At 44.1% G+C, this 9,431-nt stretch overlaps 1 protein-coding gene across 4 annotated transcripts in view; it reads right to left on the reverse strand.

The window, feature by feature from the left end:
- The window catches only part of DYNC1I1 (dynein cytoplasmic 1 intermediate chain 1), a 242,226-nt gene extending 240,225 nt beyond the window's left edge, over positions 1-2,001 (reverse strand). For 3 of the 4 annotated variants that reach the window (XM_067562160.1, XM_067562159.1, XM_067562158.1), the window contains exon 1: positions 1,605-1,857. The gene's annotated coding sequence lies outside the window, so the exon portion shown is untranslated. Of the gene's footprint in view, positions 1-1,604 lie in introns of all 4 variants that reach the window. The other variant, XM_067562161.1, reaches the window with a different exon arrangement.
- Positions 2,002-9,431: the final 7,430 nt, after the last annotated feature.

Here is a 9,431-nt window from a genome sequence, read left to right on the forward strand (position 1 = left end):
GGGGGTTCCTGTTAGGACCTCTGAGGGTGTAAGAGGAGTTAAAAGTGGGTAAATAAGAGATTTGGAAGGAGTCTCCCCCTAGAAGGAAAACATCTCATTTTCTTTAAAAGGTGACATGTTAGAAGAAGCAAGATACTGTACTTTGGTGAAGGACAATCCAGGGGGTTTGGTAACATTCTTAACCAGGAGAAAGCTGTGTGATTTTTTTCCCACCCTCAGATAGAATTTTATTGAACTGCACTGTTGAAACTTCAGGGTGTTTTTATGGCTAATTTTATTTCCTCATACAGAAAAGGATATCTAAGAAAAAAAATGATGTCAAGATAAATTTCCAGGCGCAAGTGTCCAAAGTCTAAAACATGTCAGGCCTTTCCATTTCGTCCCTAATATTACATTAGGTTACAATGTTTTGGTCTGTTTAGATTCCGTAGGACATATATATTTAAGGTAGAGTATTGTACTTTGCATTAACACTAACATAACTAGCCATCTGCTATTCCAATCAATACTATAAATAAAGGGCTTATGCTGCAGCTGATCTTTGGGAATTCCGAGGAACCCACAGACATAACCGTAAAAACGTTAGAAGGAGAAATTGATTGAAATGTATTGATCATAGGAAAATGGCCTCTCATTCCATCCTTTACTAACCCCCTTGTGAAACTAGCTATAGCAAAAGCCTGAATTTTAACTCAGCTTGCTTTTGTGGATTTAAAGAAGCCGGTTGTTGCTTTTATTAAACAGGAAATTAAACCTAGGAACCGGTTTTGATGTAACCTCCTCAGTGCTGAGACACAAACCAAGTTATTCCAATCCAAGCATCACATCATCGCTCCTCCCCACCCCCCAGCAGGTTTAGTAGGAGGTAGCTGGTGTGACGATGCACTAACATGAATGGGCATTGCTGTAAACTGGGACAAGAACAGGGAGACAAGGATGGGTCGGTAACAATGATTAGGGGGTTAATAATTCCCATCCCAGGCAATGTGTTTGTGTTTGAGCAACACACTGTGTGTGTGTGAGAGAGAGAGTGTGAGAGAGAGAGAGAGAGAGATGATGATGATGACAGAAACCAGAGCTGGAAAAGCTCTGTGAGGTCAGCTAGTCTTCCCCCCGCCAGCAGGAGTGCTCCCTCTGCAGAACAGGACCAGTGTATAATGGTAAATGTGCCAATCCACCGGGACACCCCTGTTGCGCCCCTCCCCCGCCCCTTCCCACCCCAGTCTTTGTCCCGATGGGGAAAGCACCCTCTGATTTAGGAGCGCGCCACTAACATCTCATCCCCGGACCACTTTGGTGCCAGGAACGGCAAAGGGCTTTCCCAGGTGCAGGGCATTTTCAGTGCCATTCCCAGTCTGCTCCCCCCCCCCATGCAGCCTTGGTGCTTTTATACGAGGAACAAGACGATCCCAGGCACAGATCATGTTTCCTCCCCTTGGCCACCGCGAGCGGCGGCCGCAGCCCGGAGCCTGCCCGGCTTTCAAACCCTGCGCCCCGGGAGCACGGCGCCTGCAGCCCATTCCTGGCTGCCCTTCCCGTCCGCAGCCCGCACCGCGGAGCGCCGGGGCAAGGGTGCCCAAGGAGCGGGCACACGCAGGCTTTACCTTGATGCGCTCCCAGGCAGCTGCGGCGGGGGCTTCCGGCTGTGCGCAGCCCTCCCCCGATCCCCCCCGGGCCAGGGCAGCCGGGAGGAGGTGGGCAGAGCGCGGCGTTCACAGGCAGGCTGGATCCCAAATGGCTGCTGCTGCGATTTGCTGTGGTGCCCCTTGCTGCGGCGGCGGCTGGGAGAATGTGCTGCCTCACGCTGGCCAGGGCCAGGCTCCTCCCGGGCACAGCCGCTTCCCTCCTCCCCTCCTCGCCCCTGGCACTGAGTGACACCTCCCCGCCTCTCTGCAGGTCTGCCCCGCGCATCTTCAGCGAGGCGGACAGAGAGAGACAGCCCAGCCCCCGCCGAGACCCTCCCCGAGGGGGTAGCTACCCCAGCAGGTGTCACGTGCAGGTATTTGATTGAGACACCGGAGCATCGGCGTCATTTGTCCTGCCCGAGTCTGTGGCACAGGGTCACATCTGGTCGGTGGCAGAGAATCGGGGGCCACATCCAGGCTGTAACACAGACACCCCGTCTGCAGCTTGGGTGGAAAGGCAGCATCAGTCTGCGGCAATCCATGTCTAAGTCAGTCTCTGACAGACACCAGGGATATATGCCATTGCCAAACCTGAGAGCTAGACCACCCCCCCAGTCTGTGTCCCAGGGAACAGCCACATCCAGGCAGTGGCACCAAATGTTACAGGCAATTCAAAAGAACACACAACGTTCAGCCCATAGTACAAAGGCACTAAGGCAAGCGGTGCAAAAGAATTTGCCACATCTGACACCCAGCTCAGAAGAATGAACTGTCCAGACCACAGTACAAAGGCATCGGAGGCTCGTGCCACATCCACTTTATGCCACGCTCAGCTGGGCTGCACCGAATCACAGACCTCGCTACAAAAACAAAGAGCTTTGCAGAGGGGCTGAGGTAGGTCAGTTGTTGAAGACAGTAATACTGGTCCCCAATTAAACTGGAGGCAAGGTAGCAAATCCCACGCCCCACAGATTCTTTCTCGCCTTTAAGTTTTCCTAATACCTGTTGTGCCATTGACAGGAGTAGGTGGAAAGAGGTTTTAGCCAAGATTTAAAAGATGACTAGTAAGGTGGGGAGTCTCCATTTTTCGGTGCCTAGCTTGAGACACCATCTGAAGAGCAGGCTGAAAAGCAGGCTGAAGAGTTCTGCTGCCTCATTGCTCTGAACCTATTCCTGGATAGCTTCTCAGTGGGCTTTTGCTATTGTGCAGCATTCCTGAACTGACAAAGCCAGCCCACTTCACCATGATACCCTCTCTGCTTCTGCTATCTACTATTATTGTTGTTATGGTAGCACCCAAAATGTAGTAGACATTTGTCAAAAACAGAGGAAGATCAAGTCCATGCCCTTTGACCTTACAGATCGAAAAATGTAGTAACAACACTTTACTGGTCATTTCAAAGGACATATGATACATTATTATGGTGAATATCATTAGTTATATTTTTGTTACATTTTTGTTACAAACTAATGCAATTCCATGTTTCAGTAATTGCTCACACCACACTTCTTAAAAGCCACCATTCACCCACAATCCAAGCCACAGAGTTGCACTTTTGATATGTGCTATATTCCTACCTTTGGCACAGGGACATGTGCTACAACCACGTCAATTGGCATTGTTAGATGATACCTACTCTTTTCAAAGGAGAAATATGAGGTGCTGTCAGAGAATGCAATCAAAAGAGAAGGTGCTGAAAAAAATAAAGAATGACTAAATAGCGACAAATTACCAGTGAAATCAATGGGAGTCTTTCATACAAAAACTTGGAAGGAATTTTGGAATAAAGTGGTTGAGCTGCTTAGAAAAATGTACAATTTCTTTTTGAAATCAGCTATTATACTGAGGGATGGAGAGAAACAAATGTTGTTGTTGTACCTATCTTTTAAAAAGGTGCTCCAGGGCCACTCTTGGGAGTTACCAAACTTAAAGGACAACCTGAAACATGTAAAATTAATCAACAATGTGTTCTCTACTCCTTGTGTCAACTGATTTCTTACCTTCCCCACCCCTGCACAATATAAGATCTTGTCATTTTTAAGGGACAGAAGCTTTTTCTTTGTAGCTGTTTATAAAGCACCATGCACGTGCTATATAAAATACTAATATTTCTATGGCAGTGTTACCATTTATAGCTGATATTTATTTTTTGCAAGAAGGCATCATGACCAGTAATATCTATTCAACATCACTTCATAACAAACAATACATTTTTCAGCATCACCCATAGTCTGTCCCAATTCTGTATCTTCACATTTAATTCATACCTGTAAATTTTGCAAGTAGTTATGTTCAGCCATCCGATGTTAGGTGATCTTATAACTAAGTAATTAATTATAAGGTGAATGTGCAAGAGGACAGAGTTCAGGTTCTCAGAGCATCCTGAACTCTGAATTTCTTGACTTTGTGAGTTTAATCAGTAGTAGTTTTAGGCCTTTAAACATATTTTTAGGTCAGCATTTAGAGGCAACATAATGAAACTTCAGCAATGAAGCAGAGCTGACATACTGTATTCTGTCCAAAAGAAGGCAGTGATACAGATATACAGTAGTCAGTATATTAAAACACTTCTCAGATCACCTGACATACAAACCTGAGATTAAGGTACATTCTTGGGCAAAATATTACATGAACATAATATAAAAATAAAGGACTGTAATAAAACTACAAAAATCCAATGTCTGCCTATATCCCATTCTCTCTGTCTCAAACACACCTACACTTGTAACATTTAAAAGCTACTATCAAGTTTGGTAGGTCCAAAATGTGATGGTTTCTCATATTTTCACAGTCCATGTACAACTATATTTTAAAATGAAAAATAATTTTACATAATCCTTTTTCCAGTTTAATATTTTAGTTTGTTGAAATCCTAGTTATTAGTGAAAAGTCACATTAGATTATTATGACAAATAATTTGTGACAAAAAAACAGAGGACGGCCCAATGACCTCTTTATGCCAGCTGGGAGAGGGAGTGAGGGTACATAAGGGTTGCAGGGATCCCTGGGTCTGGTGTCTACATAGTAGCCCTATAAAGAATGTCATGTAAAGTCTCTAATGAAAGCATGTGTCATACTGATCATCATAATCACTGTGAGATGCATGTAAAGATAATATGTAAGCAGACAGATGGATGGATAGATAGATAGATATTAGATTATGTTGTTAAGGCCTTGTAGCTAGAGGCTGATTATTCAAAGATAGTGTGCCTTTAGACAAACTTATTTAGATAGGAGGTGGGGAACATTTATCTCCTCAGCTAACCATCGTGTATCATATGTCTTACAATAGAAGTCTGCTAGCATACTAAATCAAATACTAATGAAGAGCTTGTGGTAACTTCAAACAAAAATTAACAGGAAGAGATAAAAAGCAGGCGAGGGAGACATGCCCTGTTTTCAGGTGAAGATCAAATATCTGATTTGGTATGTCTGGAGGAGACAGAGAGATGCCTTGGCATCCTTCAATCTTGGAAGACAAGCAGCCAGCAGACTTTATCTTATGAAACGTGGGGATCTCAGTCATGTTAACTGAAAATGCTGAGAAAAGGAATTGAGGTAAGCTATCTGTCTTGTGAGTTGAGTTACGGTGTTAGCATGCATGTTATGATTTTGTTGTATATGTAACCCTTTGTTTCCAATATTCTCTCTTACCATCATTTGAATCGCTTTTCTTTGATAATAAACTTAATCTTGTTTTCACTACAAAAATATCTAAGTGTTGTGTGTTAAGCTAAGTGGCGATCCTGAGGTAAAACTAGTAAGTTAGTGTGTACTATTCCTTCAAAAGTAAAAAATCTGTGAGTACTGTGAGTGTTCAGTAAATCAGAGACTAGACACTCCATAGGGATGCTCAGAGGGCTCAGAGATTGGTGTGTGCCTATTGCTTGTCTACAGAGGGACAAGACAGCTTGCAGGGCTGAGAAGGGCGTGTTTGTACTTCCTATGGGCCAGGATCGTCAGGACGCTGAGCCCTAACAGGTTCGGACTAGCCTTCCTCATGCTAAGGGCAGGTGGTAGCAAGGTGTTTTGCAAACCTGGGTTCCCCTAGGGAGCATCACAATGGGACAATGGGTTGTGAGCAAATAGTACATTCTAGCCTCAGGCAACAGCAACTTCTGTCTCACAAAAGGCAACAATAGAGGAAATGAAAACATTATTGGAAGTGTAACTGGAGAATTTAAAAAAAAAAATAATGTCAGCACTGACATTTCTAAGGCCTTTAATGGAAATGGCAATGCTCTTTAGGCTCTTTATGCATTATACCTCACCTGTGCTCTGCAAATAATAGAGGATGTTACAAGTGCCTTCTAGCTATTCAAAGGCCACATATTGAGTAAAGCATCAAAAGGAGAAATGGAAAAAAAAAATCAAAGCAAGCTTTGGAAGAAATGTGGAACATCACTTCTGAAATTATTGTTGTTCTGGCAGCTGTCACCATGGGACACTGTTACACATGGTCTTCCAATTTCTTTTTCTTAGCATGAGAGAAAGCTTTTCATCTTGGAAGAAATGTTTGTGGGGTGGCTTGATTATTGAAGAGTCATTTGAGAGGGAGCTGTTGCAAGCAACAAGAAGGTTTGCTGTGTTAGAATCACTCTTTGGTGCAGAGTTGCTTCCTGGGACCTGGGTGTTGGTGTGTGGCTGAAATTTCTAGAAGAGCAGATAGTCTGCATGCTGTGTGATTGTCTCTGTTCCAGGACAGGTGTATGTGTGTAAAAATGGGATTTATAATATAGCCACACTCAGCATCACTGATGTCTCCACTCGTCAGTGACCTAGAAGGCCCTGGAATTCTGCCACTGTGCAGCCGAGGGACAGTGCTGCTGTCTGAAATAGGAAACCGGTGTCAGAAGAAGGGATAAGATTATTTTAAAACTTATTATTGTTATTGTTTCTATTACAATAGTGCCCAAAGACCTCAATCACGATAGGTGCCCATTGCACTTGGTGCTGTACAGACATATACTGAGAGCTGGACCCTGCCCTGAAAAGCTTATGTGGGAAAGAGATGCAGTGTGCAAACAGAATGATCAAGCTGAAGGATAGCAAATGTGTTAGCTCCATGGGGTTTGCTGTTATTTTGTGTATGTGATAGAGTGGGATACATCTGTATCAAATTGTGAACTCCACTTTGTGTTTTGTGCCAAACAACTATCTAAACTTGCCCAAGGCAAGTCTATTATTGTATTGCATTCCAGACAGGGCCTCTCAACTACTGCCCCTCCATGGAACAATGTTTTTTTACATGAAGGCCCACAGGTGGGGCAAGCCTGACACAGGGAGGGGGTGGGGGATTTTCAGCAGAGCACATGGAAAAAGGAGACAAATACAATGCATATGCAGGGCTGCAGTTCTGAAGCAAGACAAGAAGGGGAAGGAACCATAGAATCATATATTAGGGTTGGAAGGAACCTCAGGAGTCATCTAGTCCAACTCTCTGCTCAAAGCAGGACCAATCCCAACTAACCATTCCAGCCAGGGCTTTGTCAAGCCGCACCTTAAAAACCTCTCATGATGGAGATTCCACCACCTCCCTAGGTAACCCATTCCAGTGCTTTACCACCCTCCTAGTGAAAAGGTATCTCCTAATACCCAACCTAGACCTCCCCCACTGCAACTTGAGACCATTGCTCCTAGTTAAGTCATCTGTTTTAACTGAGAACAGCCTAGTTCCATCCTCCCAGGAACCCCCTTTCAGGTAGTTAAAGGCTGTTATCAAATCCCCCCTCATTCTTCTCTTCTGCAGACTAAACAAGCCTAATTTCCTCAGCCTCATCTGAGTCATGTGCTTCAGTCACCTAATCATTTTTGTTGCCCTCCGCTGGACTCTCTCCAATTTGTCCACATACTTTCAGTAGTAGGGGGCCTGAAACAGCAAATGGGGGAGTCTGGGAGGGGTAAGGGAGGTACATAGCAAACAGCAAAGGGACGGGGGGGTGGGTAACACACTTTTCCCCATGCAAAATGGAGGGGGAGCAGCAGACTGTGAGGGGTAGAGGACCATGTGAGGCAGGGAGGGGCAGTGAACCGCAAGGAGAAGGGGACCACACAAAATGGGGGAAACATTGAACTGTGAGGAAGGTGGGACTGTGTGAGACTGCAGGAGCAGGGGATATGGCAATCTGTAAGGGGGAGGAGATGGTGGGCAGGCAGGGGTGGAGGAAGAGACCCACCAGCCCAATGCAAACTGAGAGGAAGGGAGTGGGGGAACTCTCCCAGTCCATTCAACTGGGTCAGGGGATAACATGTTTCCCTGGACAGGGATCCCCAGTATTGTTTTAGAGAGATTTGGGTCCCACTCCTATAGCCTTTTCAAAGCGTAACAAACTAAATCCATCAAACCCAACTCTGACCATATATTGTGACTGCAATTCAAATGTGTTTAACTTTCCCTATTGAGGGAAAGGGTAGTGAGCTGATCTGCCTATTTATCTGTACAGCAACTAGCACATTAGGGCCCCAAGTGTGATTGAAAGACCTTGGTGCTACCATAATATAAATGTTAAATAATAAAAAACACAGAATTAAAACAGCAATTACTTCCTGTTACTTGACATAACATCTAAATAGTTAAAATCCCTTTAATCCTTTCTCATCGTATTTACTAAAATAGTCCAGAAAAACCTGTTATGTGCTATTGGACAAACAGAATAAGGTACCTGATTTTAAAAAGGTCAAGCAAGTGGTAAAAAGGGATACACCTAGATAGAGTCATAGAAGTGTAGGACAGGAAGGGACCTCAAGAGGTCTTCTAGTCCAGTTCCCTGCACTCAAGGCAGGACTAAATATTTTCTAGACCATCCCTGACAGGTGTTTGTCTAACCTGCTCTTAAAAATTTCCAATGATGGAGGTTCCACAACCTCCCTAGGAAACGTATTCCAGTGCTTAACTAAACCAAGATAACACCAAATAGGCATGTATACAGGTTAAAAACCTATACTGGGCTGAACCTACAGGCCAGGACAGGTGCAAAAGGGGCCAAACAGTGGGCCTGTATGTATCCCAAACTCTAATGAATGTGCTTAGCGTGCCATGTCCTTCATAACCACATCTTTAAAAACTCTTGAATTTAGTAATCATGGAAGGTGATGGATCATCCATTCTGGAGTTTATACGTAGGGCAGGTACAGAACAGGCAAGAGACGTAGCAGCTTCCCCATATTCTGCTACGAACTGGAGTGACCACCTCTAGAAGTGAAGTAGTAGTTCACACCCCTGCCTATTCAGTCTGTTCCTTTTCTGCTGTGATCACCAACTAGTGCTAATTACAGGGTGGCCTTTGTGATGTGGATACTTGTTTACTGGGATTACCAAATAATACCTTTAAACAGTATCACCCTGAGGTGGATTTGAACCAGTGACTACCCTGTAGAAATGCCTTCAGTAACATCCTGAGCCACCTAATCCACTCAGCAGTCACATTTTCCAGCCTTCTGCTTGTCCATGGTTTGTTTTGTAGGTCTATGGTTTGAGCTACAGTCCCTTCACATTAAAATAATATTTGTTTTTCCTTAATTCAGTATACTGGATGTGGTTAAGCAGCAATGCTTAGTCTGGTTATCTGTATGACACTAATGCAGGCAAGATGAAAGCACATGGCAAAGAAATGTGACAACTTAATCTTCTTAGAAGAGAGAGAACTTGAAATAATTCTCAGACTGAGGGTCTGGAGTTTGGGTGGGGTTTGCTTTATTGTTTTGAATTACTGGTTGGTTAAGTGAATTGAATTTTGTTGTGTGTGAGCAGTCATGTTGTTAGGTGGTTATTTCTGTATGGATTAAGATTCCAAATAAGTATCAGC

This window comes from Emydura macquarii, unplaced genomic scaffold, assembly GCF_026122565.2.
Source record: "Emydura macquarii macquarii isolate MOO-44397 ecotype Brisbane River unplaced genomic scaffold, CSIRO-AGI_Emac_v2 contig_2422, whole genome shotgun sequence".
NCBI classification, from domain to species: domain Eukaryota; kingdom Metazoa; phylum Chordata; order Testudines; family Chelidae; genus Emydura; species Emydura macquarii.